Source organism: Phyllostomus hastatus, unplaced genomic scaffold, assembly GCF_019186645.2.
Source record: "Phyllostomus hastatus isolate PE091 unplaced genomic scaffold, TTU_PhHast_1.1 phas_contig_58, whole genome shotgun sequence".
Lineage (NCBI taxonomy): Eukaryota > Metazoa > Chordata > Mammalia > Chiroptera > Phyllostomidae > Phyllostomus > Phyllostomus hastatus.
The window spans coordinates 2542078-2565722 of NW_025333916.1; the positions used below are offsets into that span (position 1 = coordinate 2542078).

General features: G+C 37.2%; 1 pseudogene; it reads left to right on the forward strand.

Annotated features, from left to right (window-relative positions):
* Positions 1-22675: 22675 nt before the first annotated feature.
* LOC123824986 lies at positions 22676-22988 on the forward strand (annotated as a pseudogene).
* The last annotated feature ends 657 nt before the right edge of the window (positions 22989-23645 follow it).

The following is a 23645-nucleotide window of genomic DNA, read 5'->3' on the forward strand; positions in this document are numbered from 1 at the left end:
TTTTCTTCACAGTATTCTTTATATTGCTCAATGCTTCACAACTCTTTTCTTTTATCTCATTTTAATCTTTCTTTTTTCCCCATACCAACCAAAATAAACCAAAAAAATGGGAATAGAAAAGGAGCAAGAAATCACTTTTTCTGTAACATTGACTTAGCATTTCTCTGTTGACTACAAAGAAACCTTCTGATGATCCAATGTGTATTTATACCATCTTCTAAATTTCCACGGGAAGGTGATAGAACTTCAGCTTCTAAAATGTTCAGCTAATGTGTACATCCACCTCTTCAGTTGTCAAGGTCATAGTTTGCTTATGTTTGATGTTTCTAAGTTTCTCCTTTTGTAGATTGGGGGAGTCAACTCAATTTCAAGCAGCATATGGATCTGTTTTCTAGTATTACTTATTTTAATTTTCTTATATGTTCTGTTGAAATTCTTCTCTAGTTTCAGTGATGCCTAATTTAATAATTCCTTTATTTACTCATAATGTGAGAATAATTATTATTGCTAACAAATTACACTATTTTAAGTACTACTAGTACTAATAATAAGATTGGTAAGGAATAAAACATTTATAAAATAATACTAGGAGAAAATGCTACTTCCTTTTTTTTTGTTTTATAGGATCAGTATTTAAATTGAGTAAAAACATAAAGGACCTAAACCCTATTTCTATGTTTAAAAGGTTGAGAATTTGCTTTGCTTACTTTTCCTCTGGACAAAGATGTAAGGCAGTTAAATCATCAGCTCAGATAATGATTGAGGTAAAGAAATTTGATACATTGTAAATTTAAAAAATGATACCTCTAGACACATAGCTAACAACAAGGACAAATTTTTTAAAAAGCACTTCGTTTAGAAAATGAAAACTATTGCATTCTATCAGCAATGAAAGCCTAATTTTCTAGGGATGTCGTGCAATTTGTGCAACCCTAAAGTATTCCTATGCATGTACACAATAAAACAGGTAAATGAATGCATATTGAATAAATAAAGTCAATATAAAAATATGTGGTAAAAAAAGAAAATAAATAATAATCTCCTTGAAGGACCTAGGGGAAAGCAATTGTTTTGTTTTCTTGGTATTAGGAAAGTTCTTGTTGTGAACTTTTTAGCCATTCAGGACAGCATAAAATAGCAGAATGCAAAACACCAGGGACGGCCCTTTTCCCTATTGTATTTGTTGATTATTTTAGTTTCAGTCATTTTAGGTACACACACACACACTATCTTTTCTAGATCTTATAAGTTTTTTTTAAAGATTTTATTTATTTATTACTTTTAGAGAGGGAAGGGAGGGAGAAAGAGAGAGAGAGAGAAACATCAATGTACGGTTGCTGGGGGGTGTGGCCTTCCACCCAGGCATGTACCCTGGCTGGGAATCGAACCTGCGATACTTTGGTTCACAGCCCGCGCTCAATCCACTGAGCTACGCCAGCCAGGGCTTAGATCTTATAAGTTTTAAGAGGCAAAATATATATCCTAAAATAGTCACTCTTTTATATTACATTTGCTCTATGAAAAGTAAACTTCAGGAAACTGGAAAAGAACCTTTTTAAGGAGGTAAGTAACTGTGAAGTTACTCTTATGTGCAATAATTTAGACCTACCATGGTAACCTAGGGTTTTGCTTGGAGACAGAATCTCTGTCCTCACACTCATTTGTGTGCACAGTGGCAAGAACATGACAGAATGGAATACACCACAATCTTTAACATTCCATGAAATTTGTTTGAGAAATTGGATACCCTAGATTCTAATAGCAAAACTACCAATTAAGAGTTTTAAATAATAAAACTAGATGTATTCTAATATATAGATAGTATATGTCTATATTGGGTTGGCCAAATAGTTCATTTGTTTTTTTCCATGAGATGGCTCTAGTAGCGCTTAGTTGTCTTTAACTTCATTTAAAACAATTTTGTTAGATTGTGTTGTGACAGCTGTATTAAAAAAAAACTTACAAAAATTGCTGAAGTTTTTATATCCACTTACTATTAATGATGGAAGAAAATATGCAACATTTTCAGCATATTATGGTTTACCATTTCAAGAAAGGTAAAAACACAACTGAAACGTAAAAAAGAAAGATTTGTGCAGTGTATGGAGAAGGGGCTCTGACCGATTAGAATGTGTCAAAAGTGATTTGTGAAGTTTGATGCTGGAGATTTATTGCTGGATGATGTGGCATAGTCGGGTAGGCCAGTTGAAGTTGATAGTGATCAAATAGAGACATTGAGAACAATCAACATTATACCATGTAGGAGATAGCCAACATACTCAGACTATCCAAATCAATAAAGTTATTGGTGAAAATGAAAAATGTGTCCTTTATTTTATAGAATAAAACTAAATGGACTTTTTGGCCAACCCAGTATCTTACCAATATTAGAGAAAATTCCAAGGAGATATATTTTAACTCATCTTAATGAATTGAAACAATAATGGGACCAAAGAAATCAGTGTTAAAATAATCACAAGTACAAAAATAATAAGTATTCTCCTCTTTCTTCTCTTCTCTTGTTCCATCATCTGTGATTTCAAATTGTCCATGTCATGTACAGAAGCTCAGGTAGTGTTCATGCCAGAAGCAAGGTTAGATTCAAGCTTGAGAATGAACCCAGAGAGGAAAACAGTGCATGTTCATCAGAAGTTTGAGTGAAACAAATCTGGCTGACTTTGAGAGTGGGACTTTTTCAAAAGAAGAGTAATATAGTACAGGAATAGGAAAGGATTCTCAGAGGTCAGGCTCTGGCTGTTGAGTTGTTAATGTGCTCTTCAGCTGTCCCAGCTGGGACTGTCCATCAACAAAGAATTCGAGGAATGCATGACTGGTGCAGGGCTCTATGTGAAATAGATGAAGTTTCCTTTTCCTGTCCCCTGAGGGTCCCCTCAGGGATAGAGAGTACATGGCCCCCCAGACCCTTTGGCAAGCAATCAGCATCCAGGATACTTGCTCCTTGTTACAGAAAGGATCTGCTATTGACCTATTCTCAAATGCAAATCCTCTCCTTAATTCTTCCATTAAGCAAACTTTGAGCACCCACTAATGAGCCTGGCAATCTTCTAAGTCCTGGGGATACTGCTGTAAACGACTCAGACAAAGATTCTTAAGAATGTACATTCTGGTGGTAGGAGAATAAATAAGTCAACAAGTCAATAAACAAAATAACTCTAATGTTATAAAGTTTAAGGAATAGGAGCCTATGGTAGAGAGTAACAAAGATGAGGAAAAACCATTAATTGGAAGGACTTTCAGAGGTATCATGTAAGGCCTGGAAATGGGGTTTCAGGCAGAGGTCAAGGTCTCAAGGTATTGTTAACATTTTAGAAAAAAATAAAATCAATAAATCACTGAAGTAATAATTGGTAAAAATTTATTGTGCACACACCAGAAAGACAGTTGGAAAACCATGAACACACAAACAAAAACATGGAACAAATGAGGCTCAGAGGTATATTACCATATACCATATATGGTATATTTATATTATAAATATAATGTAAATATATTATAAATATAATACAATATAAATAATATATATTTATACTATCATAAAGCAGTTTATGTAAGGGCAGCAACTGTTCATTCTTCACAGTGATTGGTTACAATATTAGATTTTTCTTTTCATTAAAAGATTTAATTTATTTTTAGAGAGAGGGGAAAGGAGGGAGAAAGAGAAGAGAGGAACATCAACATGTGCCCCCTCTCATGTGGCCCCTGCTGGGGACCTGGCCCACAATCTAGGCATGTGCCCTGACTGGGAATTGAAGCAGCAAACTTTTGGATTGCAGGCCAGTGCTCAATCCACTGAGCCATACCAGCCAGGGCAGAATTTTCTTAAATGAAAGAGAGTTGGTGTTAGTGGTTACCTTATGTCAATTTTGGGGAACATTGTAAATTTCAACTTATGATTTTCAGAAGCATAAGCAAGAAATGACCCAGGTTGGGTTAGCCTCGCATGTTTTGCAAAATAAGCAAAATTAAGCTTTCCTTGTATGACAAAACTTTTCTTTCTGCTCAGGGAATTTTCAAGTCTGGCCTGTTTGTGCTCGTTTTTTAACAGTGGGAACAATACTTGAGTGTTCAAGGAATAGACAAAGCTATGGCAGAAAGCACCACTGGAACATTTTTAGCAATCTATAAGGCAGAGTTCTTTAATTTCCAGTTGGCATTTGAATGAAGACTTTTTGGTTGTTCCCAAACCTCAGGAAGGCAAGAAAAGCAAGCAGTATTTATTTATTATTAAGTCCGACACCAGGTGTCTAGCTCACAGGGGTAATCTAACTGCACCCTCACAATTTTCTCTGAAGCACAGATTATCGTTATCTTGTTATAGAGGAGGAAATTTAGGTTGAAAGATTTAAAAACCTGCTTAAAGGTACATAAGAAATAATACAGGATTTTAACTGAGTCTCTCTGATTCCAAAGTCCAGTTGTTTCTTAGATTTCATTGCTCTGTATTATTTATTAGGAAGTTCTGGCATTTGAATGCACAGAGATTCATCATAAAGGTTTTGAGCCACTGATAAATAAAGTTAGATAATTAATAAGGAAATTGAAAATGAGCTGGTTGGGAAAAAACCTTAAGAATTGTTTTTAGAAATTTTAAATGAAATCTGTGGTTCTCTTCTAGTCTAGTCAAGACACTCTTCTCAATAGTACAGAGAGCTGAAGAGTCTCTTATTTCCTCAACTTAGTACATTCTGCTGCTCTTCTCCTGTGGCTTGATTGTGGGAGTGCAGGTTTCGATACATACTCCTTCAATGGGAGCCCTCCAAGTTTCTAATGAATTCACAGCAGCATTATCTTAAGGATATACTCTAGCCTATTTGGCAACTTAGATTGTGCCATTTCCTTATTTAGGGCTGTGTGCTTATGGTAATGTATTAAGGGTGTCAGTGGTACCAGGTACATAGTAATATTTGTGGTTTCCTGCCACATTCAGAGCCAGGAAAGAGAACTAGGAGTAATGATGTGGAAAAAGTCCAACAGAATCATAATGGAAAATAATACAGATCATCCATGCATAGCTTCATTACTGCACAAATAATAACTTTAAACAGATAGCCAATATTATTATATCCACTTATTCATTCATTCAGTCAGACACCTGTTTAGCCAATCAATCTTTCAGCAAATATTTATTGAACTATCCACTATGTGCCAATACTCTTCTAGGCACTAAGGATATATCAATGGAAGGGAAAAGCTATGTGCCAATACTCTGCTAGGCACTAAGGATATATCAATGGAAGGGAAAAGAGTTAGGAACTAAGATATATATATATCAATTAATAAAATAAAAAATCTTCCTTCTTCCTAGAGGCAGAGACAGACAATAAACATGAAGACATTCCAGAGTGCAATAAAAGGAGTAAAGTGCTCTGGGAAAGGTGGAGTGTAATAGTGAGATGTGGAATGCTGATTTGTATGTACAGTTTTTAAAAGGGTGGCAAAGGTGGGCTTCACTGAGATGACATTTGAGTGAACACTTGGAGGTGTTGACCTATGTAGCTATCCGAAGGAGGCGAGTTCAAGGTGGAGGCCAGAGCCAGTGCAGGGATTCTGATGTGGGATTGTGGCTGGCATATTCAAGAAAGAGAAAAGAGACCAGTTTTATTAGAACAAAGTGACAAGGGGAGAGTGATAGGATATGTATGATTTTAGAGATATAGGGATCCAGATCACAGAGAACTTTGAAGCCATTGTAAGGAGTCTGACTAAATTTGGGAACCTGCAGAGAATTTTGAGCAGAGAAATGATATGATCTGAATTTTAGGAGTTCTTTCATGTTGCTTGTTGAGAGTATACCACAGCCAGGCAAGAGTGGAAGCTGAGAAACAGTAGGATGGTTATTTTAATAATCTATGCAAGAGATGACAGTGGCTCAGACCAATGATGGTAGCAGAGAAATTGTATCAGTGGTTAGATTCTGGATATATTTTGACATTTAAATCAACATTTTTAAAAGATTTTATTTATTTTATTTTTAGACAGAGGCGAAGGGAAGGAGAAAGAGAGAGAGAAACATTAATGTGTGGTTGCCTCTTGCGTGCCTGTACTGGCCCACAACCTAGGTATATGCCCTGACTGGGATTTGAACCAGTGATGCTTTGGTTCACAGGCTGTCACTCAATCCACCGAACCACACCAGCCAGGACTCTAAAGGGTTTCTTTTTTTTTTTTTTTTTAAGATTTTATTCATTTTTATTTTTAGAGAGAGAAGGGAGGGAGATATATATATATAGAGAAACATCAATGTGCGGTTGCTGTGGGTTATGGCCTGCAACCCAGGCATGTACCCTGGCTGGGAATCGAACCTGCGACACTTTGGTTCACAGCCTGCGCTCAATCCACTGAGCTATGCCAGCCACGGCTCAAAAGGATTTCTTGATAGATCAGATGGAGATGCTTGAGAGGGAGAGAAGCGACAAAGATCACACTTAGACTTTTGGCCTGAGCCACCATCCGGATGGACTGACATCAACTGAGCTAAGAGTTAGGAGAGGTTTTTGGTGTGTGAAAGATAAAATGCAACACACAATTAAAGAGATGATTTTATTCAGTCTATTGCAATAGGGAGGAAGTTTGTTAACGAGGACCATCTCAAAGCAAAAGAAAGGGGTCGTGGGAGAGAGGCAGGTAGACAAGGGAGACATAAGGTTGTCCTATGGGAATCCTGCGGAAGGATGGAGAGAGCTCTTATCTGAGTCATTGAAGAAAGGTGAAGGTGAGTTATCTTGAATATTTAAGGGCAAGGTGGTGCTTTGTGGTTAGCAATTTCTTTGAACAGAAAATAATGGGAGCAGAGGTCTCCTGTAAATCTAAATCTTGTCTGGGGAGAATAGCAAAAATTTGGTGTTGGACTTAATAGGTTTAGGTTTGGACTTATTTCTGTTGAGCTCCCTAGTTAATATCCATTTAACATTTCTTTACTTGGTCCTGGCTGGTGTGGCTAAGTGGACTGCGTGCCAGCCTGGGAACCAAAAGGTCTCTGGTTTGATTCCCTTTCAGAGCACATGCCTGGGTTGCAGGTCATGTTCCCAGTTGTGGGCATGCGAGAGGCAACCAGTTGATGTTCCTATCACAGGTTTCCCTCTCTTTCTCTCTCTAAAATTAAATAAATAACATCTTTGAAAAATTTTTCCTTGTCTAATATCACAAGGTTTGCTGTCCCCAGCCCTGAATTCTCACATTGCTTGTAAAAATATGAGATTTTAAGAATCAATTTCATTTATTAGCAGATGAAGTCTAGATTATTTTCTTTTTTCTTACATACATATTTTTAAAAGCCTTCACATTACTAACTGATTTTTATCAACATGGAGACAGGTCTTCTTTCCTGTGACACTTCAGATACTCCGTGTTTTGGTGGTGGGATTCAGGACTCATGAAAGACTGCTGGATAGGTCATACAGATGTCCAGTGAATTTGAAAGACCATAACTTTCTTTAGTAAATTTGCCTAAAGCTACACAAAACCCTTTTTTTGATAAATATCCAGGGTCTGGCCTAAGTAACACCTACTTGAGTATGGTTGGTAGGGTATGTGAATGTCTCACATGAGATGGACAGCAATTTGAACATTTTACCTAAAATGTCATATGATGTGCTTGAGTGTGATACTGTTATGTTACAGAATTACATATGATTTTGTAATAAAATATTTTGTGATAAAAAAGGGGTGTTATGTGTGCTGGACCCTGCATATTAGAATATGTGAAATAGTGCATTTAATTATAGTTTTACAGGTTATTTGTCTACATTTTTCCCAAATGTCCTACCAACATCTCTCAGAGTGCCTCACATTTTATATGCAAATTAGGACATCCAAAATTTGATCAAAGCAGTCAGACAAGTGATAAAAATGTGGGCTTTTTGGTGAAGAAACTAGAAAACAGTAGACTCCAAATTATATGTATGTGGAATAAAAAAAGTGAGGATATATAGGTTTTAGGTAGAAAAGAACATCTTAAATATAGAAATCTTAGAAGTTAAATTTAAGGCACAAAAGAAAAAAAGATTAAGAGCAAACTGTAGTTTTGCCCAAGAACAAAAGGTACTACTTGTGAAATGGAATAAAATACTATAAACAAGTTCTGTTTGCAGGTTTGAGGAATCTGATTTAGACCATTCCCTTAGTTTTTGGGAAAGGATGACTTGGTTTTAAAATAATCTATAGTTGGGATCTATTTTAGTATTACAAGCTTTGGCCTCTAGAAAATCATAATTGTAACTAAATTCCCTTAATGCGGGTGATGTAAATTGCATCATTATCTCACTTAATTTTTACTGCAATCCTACAGTACTAGATATCATTTTTTTCTGCATTGTGCAGATGTGGAAATTTAGAAGCTGAGGTGCCTTACTAAGTCATGCTTTTTTTTTTTTTTTAAGGAACAGAAGAAAATGGAAGAAGTAGGATTCAAGCTCAGTTCTATGACTCTAAAGTCTCAACCATTATACCTAGTACTGCTTTCCATTTATGTATTAAACAAGAGTTCCATCATTTTTGTTTTGCCTTTTTACTCTCCCACTTCTAACTTTTGCAGTGAAGGGATTTCTTTCTTAAACTTTTATTCATTATTTTCTTCTTAATGATATAATTTGTGTATTTTTTATTACATAATATTGCTAGAATGAACTTCAGTTGGTACTAGTGAAAATATTAAAATGTAATTCATTCAATTGTGTTAAATAACATATTTAATGAAGAATAACATGAATTATAGAATTTTAGTGTTAGTGACACATTATTGACACCTGCCATTTTTTTCTCATGCTCTTTGGTGTTCTGATCTCATTAGTATTTCTCAGTACTTACTGTTTTCTATGAGAATCACTTCACATTTTTCTGTTATTTGAATGAACTATTTTTTATTGTTTTAAACCCATTTTTCAATTTCTCAGGCTCATATTTTATTTTAATATTAATTTTAAAAAAATTGTAATTCTCTGATGATTTATAAATTTGATTAGTACTAAATCTTTACTCCAAGCTTTTAATAAAAATGTTGAATGATACTGGCTTAAGGGACTTGCATAGAATTATAGGTAGCATTGTCTTCCAATCATTCTTACATTTTTAATTTACTTTCTAGGCTTGTTTTCCCCCCAAAATGGCATTTTTAAAGCAATGTTGCCTATCAATAATTTAATTCTAGTTTCTCCCATCTCTTGTCACAGAAGAAATTACACCCACTTAGTATTGTCCTGATTAATAATAACTAGGTAGAGCTACTTTGGTTACAGGTGCTTTTGGTCATTTTGCTTTCCCAGCTGCCAAAATTCTAATTGTCCCCAAGGGTTGCCAGCAATGGGTAATTCACTTTGAGAAAAAAAAAAAGACAGTGCACCTGCAATACTAATAATCAACTTCAGGAATGCAGTTCCAGCTGTGGATCCTGAGCTGTTCAATATGGGGTAATCTAGTAAATGACAATAAAGAAGTTATGAAACTGGTTGCATGCTATAGAAAAAGACAATTGCTTGAGAAACTGCATGCCAGAAAAAAAGACAATTCAAAAAATTTAGTATATCATGGAATTCACTGTCCAAATTTACCTTTCTGACATTTACCACAGAGAATCTGAATCTTGGTATATCCTTTGTTTTTTCTATACTTCTTTGCATGGCACTCCATGCTAACTCACTGATTTTCTTCAATTGTCAAGACTGATATAAAGCAAGATGTCAGTCAAATCCTATTTTCCAATGTGAAACTTCTAGTTTCTGTTTGGGTTTCAGACAAAATAGACTTATTATGAGCAAGTCTTTAAGTCAGTTTTTCTCTTTTATTTTCTTAAAAATAACTCAATAAAATGGAGCTGGAAAGGAACTTTTTCTTTTTTCTTTCTTTCTTTTTTTTGGTGGGAGGGAATTATCCTTCAAAGGGTTTCTAATCAGGAGGGTTAAAAAAATAATCTGACATTTTAAGTTGAATAGAAAGAACTCTGTTGTGTACCCTTTATTACCATCCTTTGTTGGGAACCTCCCTGCCTGGTATCAAAAGCTGTAACCCCCGCCAAAGCTAAGGCTGAGGGAATGCCCTTGGGCCGTAAGCCACCAAGGAGACAAAAGCTTATGTCCCTGGCAGGAGCACTGCTTTAGCCCCTTTTACTTCACCCTGCCTGGCCTCCAATGCTTGGTCGGTGAGCCAATGACGGGTAAAATTCCCCAAGGGGGGAATGACCTAGGACAGGCACAATCACGTGGGAGGTCCCCAAGGAAGGACTTTGGGGGCTACAGCAAAAGGGGGTGATGAACCCTTGCCCCTCAGCTTTGACAAAGCCTGAGTCCTCATTGTCTGTGAGAAAATCTCCTAATCTCTTGGCTGCCTTACTTCCCTTGCTCCACCTAAGCCTGAAACAATGATAGAGGGTGGTGCATCCCTGGGCTGGAAAGGGCGGGTTCCCCGGGTGATCAGGCCTAAGAAAGAATATGTAAAATCCTGTGAAACCTGCTTTGTTTAGAGTGCTCTTAATTAAATGATAAGGGTCCAAGGAAGAAGTAAGTTTGTTCCTTAAAGTTTTTTACAGCTCTTTAGCTATCTGACCCTGACTCAAAATAGGCCCTCAGAGTTTCTTGTTATTTGATCCTTACTTCCCGGCAATGAGTAATGAGCTTTACCTGAATTCCTGTGTAAACGAACCCAATGAAAGCCATTGAGGAAAAAGGCTCTTGGCCCTTCTCCTTCGAGAGACTGGCTACCTTTCCTCCCCAAGCAGATCATGTCTTGGTAGACTTATTCTCATCTATGGCAGATGGGGGGCTCTGCAGACAAAGCTCCCCCACAGTCCTTTGTTCTGAAAATAGGTAATGGATAGAACACTGGAACGTTCCAATCACTGATCCTGCCATGTCTGGTTTGACAAGTATTCAGTTTGCATCTTCATACTATAATCTAGAGCTGTAAGAATTCATGCTATTTTAGAGCTGAATTGTGCTGCAGTTGTTTTAAGGTTTGTAAAAAAACTTTTGATTGTATCATAACTCTATGAATTCTTAACTGAGCCACATACAAGTGCTAAGCTGCGTAGGCTTTTATATCTATATTACAGACAATCATTATTTTGTAGTTCCTGGACATTAACAAAAATTTTATTTATTGAGTAAACAAATATACAGGGAAAATAGAGACTTTCTGGTTTAATATTTTAAATACACAAAAATGTTACACATAAAAATAAATGAATAATGTCATATCAGAAATACATATAACTGAGGAAGTGTAATATACTTGTCAACTTTTTGGTATGTAGATGAGCCTGGAGGAAAAATATTATTCAGAAAAATGCTTACTAAGAAACACTTGGTGCTGGAGGAGCAATTCACTTTATTTTCTCTTATTACTCAACTCTCATCACTTTAGTAGCATATATTTTTATTAGTTTGCATTTCAGGGAAGGTAATAAATAAGAAAATAGACAAGTGAAGAAGGTAATTATAGATCCTAGTAGGTATCAGGAAGAACCTAAGTAGGCTTTTGTTCCAGAAAGGTACTGGGAGGGACTGAGTAGATAGGAAAGGCACCTTATCTGAGCTGAGATGGGAAAGTTGAAGTCTCACCCTTGGAAGTCAAGGGAAAAGCACTACAGGCAGAAGGAATAGAGGGTGAAGTCACTCTCACAAGAAAGCTCTCAGTGATCAGAGAACATAAAGGGGCAATGGTGGCTGGAGAGGGTGAGAAGAGCAAAGGATTTGAGTTGAGGTGGGCGATGAAGGCAGCACCAGATCATGAAGGAACGTGGTGCAAGATTTCTTTCCAAATGCAAGTGATAGGCATGGCAGTGATAAAATCTGATTTACATTTTAAAAGATCATTCTGGCTGCCTAAACATTACAAATTCCTATAACCATTTCTCACAGGAATGATTTGTGTTGATTCCCTTGGTCCTAGTCTCTCTAAACATGCTCTAGCTTTGCTACATTCTTCTCCACAAGGGAGTTGAGAGATGAAGGTGGTGTTTTGGGTTTGATCTGATCATGAAATAAGGACCTCTCTACCTAGGCAGGTCTTCCATTAATGCAGATAAAGATTAAGATTTCCTGCAAGGTTGGAAGTCATATAAAGAAGCCTATTATAAACAAAAGTAAATATATTCTGTTTGAGGATTTACAGCAGCAGTTCTCAACCTTGTCTGCCCATTAGAATCACTTGTGAAGTTCTGAAAAAATCTCTGGTGCTTAAACTGCATCTCAGACCAGGAAAATCAGAATCTCTGGAGGTAGTCTTTTAAATATACCCAGGTGGTTTCATTATGTACCCAAGGCTGCAAACCATGGCAGAACAGCAACCCCGTGCTTCCCAAACTTTAACATGCAGAGGAATCACCTGAGGATCTTGTTAAAATGCATATTCTGATTCCATGGGTCTGAGGCAGGGCCCAAGAATCTGAATTTCTTCATAGCTTCCAGGTGATACCTCTGTTTCTGGTTTAAGAACCACAAGGCGGTAGCCCCGAAATTTGAATAGCATATGCCAGAATTACTTGGAAATCTTGTAAAAGAAAACCACAGGTTGCTGGACCCCACCCTCAGAGATTCTGATTCAGCAGATCTAGGGTGAGGCCTGAGACTGCATTTCTAACACATTCTCAGATTTTGCTAATGCTACCCATCCAGGGACTGCAATTGGATAGGTCAGAGCAGAGGTCCCTGGAAAATAGAACACCAACCCCAAATCCTGCAAAAGGTGGGGAATGGTGCCCACAGATAGAGCAGTCACAGCCTTTGAGGCACATTGCATAATAAAGGTAGATAAAACAGCCCAGGATTTCCTGAAGGGAAGGGCTGCAGAAGAAAGCTGCTGCCCAGGGCAAATTGTAAAGAGACTGAGAATGTGTACCAGCAGAATGACATGTGACATAGCCAGTCTGGGAGAGAGATCATATGGCACCTGGGTAAGCTGCAGGTGTTGGATGCCCACCCTAGATGCCTGTGGGTGACTGGGAAACTCTTGCCCTGATCAAAGATGGCAGCCAAAAGAGGGTCAGACACTGAGGAGCTGACAAAAATGGCAGACACTGTCGTACCATAGGAAAAGCCAGATATTCAGTTGTGCAGGAGTTTCTGAGCGGAGCATTTAAATGGCAGCACACCAAGAAACATGAGGTCTGTAGGTCCCTTGGAAACACCCTCAGCAACCCTCCTGCATAGAAGACAGCAGCAGAACTGGGGGTGCAGGAGGCAACCTGCCTGGCCAAGCACACAGGCACACTGGTAAGCTGATGGCTGCAATAAAGGTAGCTCTGGGGGAGAGAAACTGACACTGTGGGAAGGATTCAGGTGGGTGCATACAGACTCATGAGAGATGTTCAGCTTAGAGCTGAACAGTGACCAGGAATGCTGAGCTGCAGACTTCTGTGTCTCTGAAGGATGGTATTTTTTTTTTTTTAAGGTTGACACCTCTTTATCTTGTTGATTTTTTAAAAAGATTTTATTTTTTTTATTTTTAGAAAGGGGAAGGGAGGAGAGGGAGAGAGACATCAATATGTGGTTGCCTCTCATGTGTCCCCTACTGGGGACCTGGCCCACCACCCAGGCATGTGCTCTGACTGGGAATCTAACCAGTGACCCTTTGGTCTGAAGGCCAGCACTCAATCCACTGAGCCACACAAGCCAGGGCTGAAAGACAGTAATTTTGAGTGGCATATTCTGAAACTGATCTGACTTGGCAGAGGGAGGCAGGACTACTCATTTTTGAGTGTCTCTAAAGACAAGTGCCCGCTCTCTCTCTCTCTCTCTCTTGCTTGTGTGCTTCATACAGAGAAGTTACTCTCTTGCTTTGGAGCTTGGTGCAAGCCCTCTCTCCAGGCTTTTAGCATTTGGACATTCTGGGCCTCTGGCCCTGCTGCCTGCACAGACAGGAGCACTCGTATGACCAGGAGATGCTAGGCCCAGCAGCGGCTTAGACTCTGCATGGCTGGTAGCCCACTCCTGGAGGCAGAATCCCACACAGGAGTGTGTGCCTCCCTGGGCTCCAGCCTCTGGGACACCATGATCCAGTGTAGCATGGTGTGTGATTCCTGGACTGCTGCATGGAGCCTGAGAGCTGTGCAGGCCAAATCCTGAAAGAGAAAACTGCTGCAAGAAGATGGTGACTCTGAAACCTACAAGTGCACATTCCAGACAGGACAGAGGTCTGTGTGTGACCGGCTTAAGGACAGATAAGGAAATGGGAATTTCCAGGCATGGTTTTGGCTTGTAGTCTTTTGGGGAGCAAGGGAATTTCTGGGTCTCATGGGAGAGAAGAGCACAGAGCAAGAGGCTCTCAAGCACCTCCCTATCCCCCAGGTTGGACCCCTGTTAATAAAAACCTGTTTCCTTCAACACAAATCATTGAGGCATGTGGATTAAAGGTGCCAAGTGGCCAAAACCCAGTTTGCATGGGTACAGAACCACACTTTGAGATCCACTGGGTTTTCCAAAGGTAAGGAAACATATGAACTGTAGGTTCTGATGTTCGGAGTACAGACCTCCTAATTTTGATTTTTGTTACCCAGAAACTTTTTATCTCTTTTCATTCTCCCTTGAATTTCATCTAGGAACACTGTTATGTATATTCTCCACAGGAAAATACTATTTTGAATGATCTCTTTCTCATAGAATGTGATTTTCATGAGGATAGGGACCTTATTGGTTTTATTCATAACCATAGTCCCAATGTCTAGAGCAGTGCCCAACACAAAGTAAGGAGTAAATAATGAATTTACATTTATTGAATGAATGAAAAATGAAGGAAAAGAGAAAAATTTGGGTACCATGGTAATTATTTTTTAATATTTAAAGAACTGTGATTGGAAAGGAGTTTATATTTGAATGGCTTCAAGGGCTTTCAGTAAACCAAAAAGGAAACTTTGTAAGGGGACAAATAGATAAGAATTTCACAAAATTGAAAGGAGTCACAGTCAGAGGAAGAAACAAGTTGTCATAAGTGGATAGGTCAAGAGTGAGCTGGATGGCATTTAGCAGAGTTGTCAATGAGGTGCCTTGAGCATTCAAAGGTGTTCAGTTTCAATGATCACTGATGTCCTATTCAGTCTCATAACTCTAAAAGAATGAAAATGGAGGAGGGCTGCTAAGGACAGGTGCATTGTCAATAATGAGAAGAAAGAGCAGGCAGCCCTACAGCAATGGAGAAGGGCAGAAAATCTCAAAAGTTAGGTACAAGACCTGAAAAGGACAGTAATAGAGCCTGGTGTGTGTGTGTGTGTGTGTGTGAGAGAGAGAGAGAACAAACAGCTCCATGCTCATCAGTAGGTCTTAAGGTCATCACTGTATCATTGCAGAATACCATAATTAATATTTTCATAGTAATATTTATATTTTTCTTTCTTAAAGTGTGACATGTTCATTGCTATTTTTACTTTGTAAAAATATTGTAAATGCATATTTATCTATACTATTTTAATGGTTTGGGGTGTGCATTTTATAATCATTTATGTAATCAATTTTATATGATTATCCTTATAGTAAAATCTTTATGAACCTTTATGATAATGCAATAAAGATACACTTCCAGTAATGAAAATATTAGTTTAAATGGCATTTGAGTATTTCAGGTTTTAATAATTGTTATTTATAATGATAAACTTGAGTCATTAATAATTTTCATTTAAAGAGTCAGGCAAGTGATTTATTATGGAAAGAATTCCACTGAAGATACTTAAAAGTATATGTAAAATTATGAAATCAACTTTCAAAAGAAAGCCAGGCATCCAGAAGTATCCATTTACCAAGTTCCCGTAATCAAGATGCCACATTCTCTGTCTAAATGTGTGTACCTGGATTCATACTGCTTGAATAGAAATGTAGTTACTATTATAGATACTCTACATATAATCTCATTGGCCTTATTGGCACTGTCCACTCCATCAGTGGACATGCATCGTCATAATTAAGCTTAAGTGTCTTCTAGTAATGAAAAAGAGATTAGTGGGCTAAGATATTTCACTCATTGACCTGTATAGTATTCATGTACTGAACAGATGTTTCAACCTCCATTTTTTTGATATTTAGACTTATTCCTGAGGTTTCCAGTCATATATTTCATCAGAAGAGTTCAGTGGAAATTTTATAGGAAAGCCTGGGACCTTAAGTAATTAGAGAGAGAATTGTACCGACTAAATTCTACAGTAACTTTTGTAAGGTGGCTCTACCTCACCTGGGATATTCAGCTGTTTCCTTTTTGCTGTTGCTGTATGCTGTGAGTTATCATTAAATTGTTTATCAATGAGCCCAAGGCCTATAGCTAATTTGGGCAATTAACTACTGGAATGATTGATGGAGGCCCTGATAGAGAATTAGAATCTGACTAGTCAACATGTTCACAGCAGTTCAATTATGGTTTACCATTGCTACCACGTTACATTGTTAGAACCTTGAAAGAGATTTCTTAACCAGCTGATAACATGGTCTGTGCTTTCTTTCTGGGTCATGATAAGATCATCACTGGTCTCTCTTAGTCCTCAAATTTTCTAGGTTACATTTAATTATGTGTGTTCTTTATCTATCTAGACCTTTCCCAAAATTTGTTTTTACTTTATGTCATCTAAATTTGGCCTTTTTTTCTCCCCGAAGCTATAGTCCTCTATCACCTTCTCATTACTTCCTGTTTGAAATATCAACTTACACAATGTTTAATGGGAATGGAGTTGAAAAAAATGAATGATTATTGAGGACTTTCCATAACTAGACATCACATAGACATGTATTAAACATTTTAAATTTTCACCACGGTCATGACAGTTATTATTACTGTTTTCTGTATGGGGACACCGAGGTACTGAGAGGTTCTGTACTGTAGAGAGTGAGCTAGTGTGAACCTGGTTGTGCTTGCTTTATAGTTCTCTCCACAGCACCATACACACTGCTTTATACTTAGTGTAAGTACCTACTATGTTCCAGAAATTAAATTGAGTAGGCTCTGTGGATATGAAGTTAATAATTCCTTTCCTTGGAGAGCTTATATTTCAGGAAGGAAATAGGCCTACAAAGAAATAAGACAATTCTGGAGCACAAGTACATTTGGAAAGGAATAGAATGAACAGACTTACTGAAAATAAGGAGGATGGTTGTGTTAGGTAGGATGGGTAGTAAACTAAGGCAGGGAAGAGGAGGGAGACATGTCTCACACACTACTCAGCAGTCCTGAGCCCATTCTGGTAAGATTGCGGGGTGTTCCGAATATCACAGGCAAAGATAGCGCTGAGGAGGAAGTGAGTCCTTGAAACTCTGTGTACTGGGAAAGGGAGCCTCTGTAGCAATTTCTAAGACAAAAAAAGCATTTACTAGCTGAGAAAGAAAGCCTTTGTACCTGTACATTATTCCCAAGGTTTAGCAAGGGAAGAGGGAGAGGTACCTAGAAGCTGAGTAAAGTATATAACCCCTGAGACCCAAGAGTGGGTAGACTCAGATTAGCTGAGGGCCCACTTGTAGCCTCAGCTCAAGTGTATAGAACAAACTTGCCAACAAACTTACTAACTTTATTTCCTCTACAGGTTGGGCATTTACACTAGCTGGTTGGCTGCCTGTAGTTTCCTGCTCATGTGTGTTTCATAAACTTGCTACCTCATTTCCACTATACTGTTGTCTCTCAATTGACTTCATCTCTTGCAGGCAAGACAAGAACTGAGAAGAGGTGTGGAGCCCCCTGACTCAGGTCTCCCTGGTAATACTTGTGAGGACCAGAACTCCTTCATGGAAGAGTGAAGAAAACAGGAAGCAGTTTATCAGTGAGATCCTGCAAAAGTGGAGAAAACTAAACACTGTATGATACAGAGAAGAAAAAAATCCCATGATTCCTTTTCTTTGCTGAAAGTTGTGTTTCAAAATAACACTGTAAGTTAGACATAGGTTCTGGCTGGTTATAGGAACTCAATCAATGCCATCTGGAGTGGGGGTTTCCCTTTCAATCTCTTGTCTCTGCATTGTCTTGGTCGATTTTGACCCCAGGAGGGCTCTCCTCTCATGATCAGCAGAAGCTGTTAATGTTTGCATGGTCTGATCATCAATCCCTCTGCAAAAGATTGAGAATATTTGTCTGTAGATTCCGTAGTTCCATCTGTCCATAGTTCCATCATTGAAACAATCAGTATAGCTCAGGGTTATGTGCCATGCTGATTAGCTTAGGTCTATTTCACACAAGCCCCTGCAGAGGCTCACCTGGAACCAATGTGCTGAGAGGGTGGAAGAACTGGCATCAGAGTAACTATTACCAGGGCAAACATAAGTGGGTGCTGGGTGATGAAAACAAACATTCATGAATCTGATTGTCCTCCACACATGTGGTTTCTCTAGTGTTCCCTTTTCATTTCAGATCCAGTTAAGTACATCAGTGCCTTTTCTTAATTCAATTCCATTCAACAATCAAGTACTGAGTACCTGTTTTATACCTGGACCTGCATTAGTCCCTGGAGGAACAGCACTGAAAATAGACACGTATCCTACTTTCAAAAAGCTCATAGTAAAAAAAAAAAAAAACCCACAAAAAACCCTCACACCCATTTATGGTTTCTTTTCTATAAAGAACAAACTTATATTTTCTTGTATTTTATTGACATACAACATTTGGCCTTCCAGTATTGCCTGCCGTAGGTGGCAGGTACAGAGAAGATAGGCACCTAATCTATTGAACTTGTTTTGTACAAGTTCTCAGTTTTTCCGATAACTACTTTTCAGTGAAGAGTCTTCCAATGGACGTTTCTGAGGGCTAAAAGGATACTGAATGTTCATGACTCTATCTGTTTAGCTACTATCACATATGTTGGTGACAGATCAGAGTAATGGGAAGGAACTCAACAACTGTTGTGAACTGTATTACTATTTAATTACCTCTGTTGTTAAAGCACCAAAATACCTAATTTTTATTTAATCTGTCATATAAATTGTCAGATTTTACATATTTCCCTGATGCAGCTCATTTTGCTTTCAAATTAAAAAAAAAAAAAAAAGCTTCCACAAGTGCAAGTGCCTTGTGGCATGACTGCCTGGCAAAATCCAATCAAAATTTATTTTTTATAAAAAGATTTCAGGAGATATTTTAGAGCCAAGGATTATGTCTGTTTAAACATTGATATCCTGTTCATTTATGAAATAGTAAAAAATGTTACTTGTTTACTCTGTGAGTTAAATAATGCAAACTCTCAAAGAAAATATATATATTTGTTTATATCTTTATTATTTGTAGTTCCTTGGATCCAGATCTTTGTAATCAGTTCTTTCTTTTCTTCTCTCCAATGTCTATCATGACTTTGACAGTTCATTCTCCTTCCTTGCAATTGATTTATTTCCTTCTGTGTTAGCCTCTATACCTGATGAAACCTACATTTTTTTTTTTTTGTGGTGGATCTTTTCTATCTGTTCTTCTTTCTTTTTCTCTCATTTTGTGTCTGTTTAGTATTATATGCATAAATATACATACATACATGCATTATTAAGCTTTATCTTGTTAAAATAAAAACATTGCCTTTAGTAAGACAAGGGTGGATACCATCACTTACCAAAGAGGGAGAAGAATTTAACTGTATGATGTGAGGTCCTATAATTAGTTCCCCAGGTGGCAGTGGAAACAAGTTCTTCTTGGTATATATTCTAATAAAGGTAATTAAAAGTTTTTGCTTTTTATGTTTATGCCCACGCTACTAGGTACATACAACTTCATGCACATTAATTGTTCCTAGTGAATTATTCCTTTTGTTATTATATAGGTTTCTTCTTTATCTTGGTTAATGACTTTTGATCTTATTTTGCCTGATACTAGTTTTGTTACTCAAGCTTTTTACAAGACTAGTATTCTGACACTAGTCTACAAAATTAGTATTTCTGTTTTTCTGCCTTTATTTTCCATTTTTCAGTTTGGCTTTGTTTTAATTAGGTTTTTTGAAAGCAGAGAAAAGGTTGAAATTAAATAAAACCAGTTGATAGTTGCTATAATTTGAACTATTGAAGTTTTTTGGTGGCTATTCATATGTTTGGGTTTATTTTTTCTTTCTTACTTTGTACTTTGTGGTATTGCTCTTTCTCTTTTCACCTTCCTTGCTTTCTTTAGATTAATACAATTTTCTTTATTCTGTTATTTGTAGTATGGAGTTCACAAATACAGGGTGAGGCAAAAGTAGGTTTACAGTTGTGAGTACACAAAATAGTTTATTCTTGTATTATTTATTATATTATTTTCCATTCAAACAACTGTAAACCTTTTTCCACCCTGTATTTACATGTGAGGTGGGATATCAAGTGTAGGGAGGGATGGTATTTGTGAAGTAGAGGCATTATAACGTGGGGTTAAGATAATAGACTGGAGTCTGTGTGGGCTCCGTTCTCGGGGCACAGTGTACTAGCGCTGTGAAGCTAACAGGGCATTAAACCTCTCTAAGTCTCATGAAACTTATCAACAGGTGGTAAAAGTATTTCTATTTTAGCAGAAAATTTTAATTTCTGTTCAGAAAAGACCTTTGTAAGCCACTTGGTAGAGAATAGATGATGAAAACATTAAGGTATGAATAATCATATTGCTCCAGGAAAAAATAATGGAACAGTAAGTTTCTCTGTAAGAGAAAAAAATACACTCCTTTTCTGGGGGTTTCTGTATAGAACATGGTGATGTGAGGCCAATACAGCATGAAGGAGGACCAAGCACTGAATATTCTTCAGTGACGGTGTGGCTGAAGGACACAAAGAATACAACTCATAATGTTCATGTTCACCGCAAAGTAGCTTATTTTCCTGAACTATGATTCTGTCCTGTTTCTACAGCCCCAAAACTCCAGTCTGTGTCACTAAACTTGTTGATGGCTTATATGAGATTTTTGTGTATTTATTATCATTTTTTGTGGAAATGGGATGGTGAATAGTCCACAGACTGAATGAATTGGTAGAATGAGCCAGAGGTGAGGAAGAAAACATACAATCCTTGGGTATTTGTAGAAATCCCAAGCAGGACTTTAGATTTCTAAAGGATTATAGACTATTATATTAATTAGGAGATGCCAAGTTAACAAGAGGTTACAAAAATGAGGTATGGATGGAAGATAAAGAGAGAGAAGCTCTTACTTAGGTGGGAAGAGGCAAAAGATCCACCTTAGGCAACACTTGTTGGTGAACTGAAATAAGAAGGCAGAATATCTCCTTATTCGACCTCAGCTGGGACGTGGCCATTGGCTGACTCACATTTTGTGCTCCTCTCTTCGTGTCTGTGAACGACTGTGAGAGTGCAGCAAATATTAATTTGGGGGGCTACAAAACTTTTCACATGTAGGTGAATTTTTAAGTACAGAATCCATGAATAATGAGGGTTGACTGCATCAATACGTGCCTGGGGCTCAGCAGCCACAGAAAAACTTCAGTTCTACTACTAATATTACAAATGAAAAGACAAAATAGAATATGCTCTTTAATTATATATGTCTATTTAAAACATGGTTAGAGAAAATAAGACGAGCAATTCTGCGTCTTTTAGAGGTTTTGCTTTGTGCAAAATGTGCATCTACTTCAGAAAGCAATGTACTAAGTTTCAAAAAATTTAAAGCTCAGTAGTTAACTGCCCTGTAAGTTCTTCCTAACTGAGTAAAAATTGTAGAAAAATTTGGAGTAATTTGATCCATTAAAATCAATTTCACTGTGTATTTCCGAAAGTCCCAGTTGCTTTTTAAATTTGAGCACTTAAAAACATTTATAGACTACAGTAACTACTAACAGAGTACATAAAAAACTGCAATTACTAAAGATTCCTCTTTTGTACCCTCAGTTTCAAAGTAAGTCAAACAGGTATCTAACTCAACAATTCTGACAACATTGACTGGATAAAAAATATAATATTCACATTAAAAAATTTTAAAGATATTAGTGGTAAAAAATATAATATTAAGTATCTAACTTAAGAGTAAGAACCACATTTTTAAAACTTTGGCAACCAGAGTCTATCAACTGTTCTGGCATCTGTCTCTCTTTACTTTTATTATTCTTAGGCAACCAAGATTCATCCAATATAAAAATTGCATACAGCATCAGGAAACACTCTTATTTTTTAAGAGTGTTTATATGTAGTATTTATATGTAGAGGGATTAGATCCCTCTTTATACAGTGTCAGCATGAAAATAAGACTATTCAGCATAAGATAATTGAATAGTGACTGCCTTTTAAGAGTTAGAAATGAAGCTCCTAGGTCCTGCCGCATGGGTGGATGTCTGAGTGTGGTAGTAAACAGAAGAACTTTTAATCTGACTAAAGTTTTAAAATGCTCAGAGTTGTGGGCACCTAATTAGTAATCAGAATTTCTCTACCAGGGATGTGGAGGGAAAGGGGTACTAGCTCACCCTGTAGGGTTCATGCCTTCTTTTGTCTAATGGAGCCATGACCTCTTACTTGGTATTCCTTTTCTCCAAGGAATAGATGTCTTTCATTTTGTACTTCCAGGATTAGAAAAGTACTCTGTGATATAATATAGATAATAGAGCTACATTAACTGGACCATTTGGGAGCTTGATTTTACAAACGTGGCCTCACTAGCATCATGCTTGACCTGAATAAAGTAAATGTAGCACCTCATACTCTTGTCTGCACATGCTTAAAAGTATAAGCAGTAAATATTTGTTGACATGAATTGAAGTGAATACAATATATGGATGAAAACAAAACAATCTCTTTGGAAACGCATCAGTCTGAGGTCAAAATGGTAAGCAGATCTGCCATTGAGGCATCAAACCGGTGGCTGGAGAGTGTTCAAAAATGGTATTACAATGCTGCAGGGTCCAATAAACTGGGGTTAATTGTGAAACAATACAATGCCTGTGGATGACAATGTAAAACAAGCCATATTCAAACCTGTGTAATGATGGGGTGCTCTGCATTAAGAGAGCAGTGGACCTGTCCCTGAGGCAGCAGGTCTTGCCTAAGGAGCAGTGGACAAAATATAAGGATAAAATTACCTTGAACCATATCTGAAAGAAGCTATTCCATAAAGAAAAGAATGGGCAAAGAAATAATCATGTAATCAAAATCTATGGATGCAGCTGTCCTCAGTATTTTAATGACATTGGTAAAACCTGAAATGTACAGTATAGAACCATCTGGGCTACAGATACATTACTCTAGATAAATGTCAATTATTTTTAAAGAAAACCTATGTTTTAATTTATTTACCATTATTTGGAGTATTAGACACTAGACTGGATGACCAATGAAGCATTATTTATATCTGCAGGTAAGATACTAATTTATTTAGGACTTTTGATCTGTTGGGAGGCATGACCACATACAACAGTTTTCAGAAGCTCCTTTCAGTAATGTGACTATAACATTCACTGTATAGTTGGAGATTTATATCTATATCTCTCCATATATATCTATTCACATGTAAGACATATACAGATGTGTCTATATATCTCTCTATAAATAGATATATAAATATATGTAGAGATATATAGAGATATACAGATATATATGGATATAGATATATCTATATTTATAAGAAGTGAGTTTGATTAGAAATAAAAATTGATATAAAATAAACAAGGACACAAATGATTAACTCCTTTACCTTATTATTTACCTTACTCCTTTGTTTCTAGCCTAGGATGTGGCTTTTTAAGGATTCTGGTTGGAGACTGTCAAAACTAACTGGCCCAAGGGCCACAGGGACT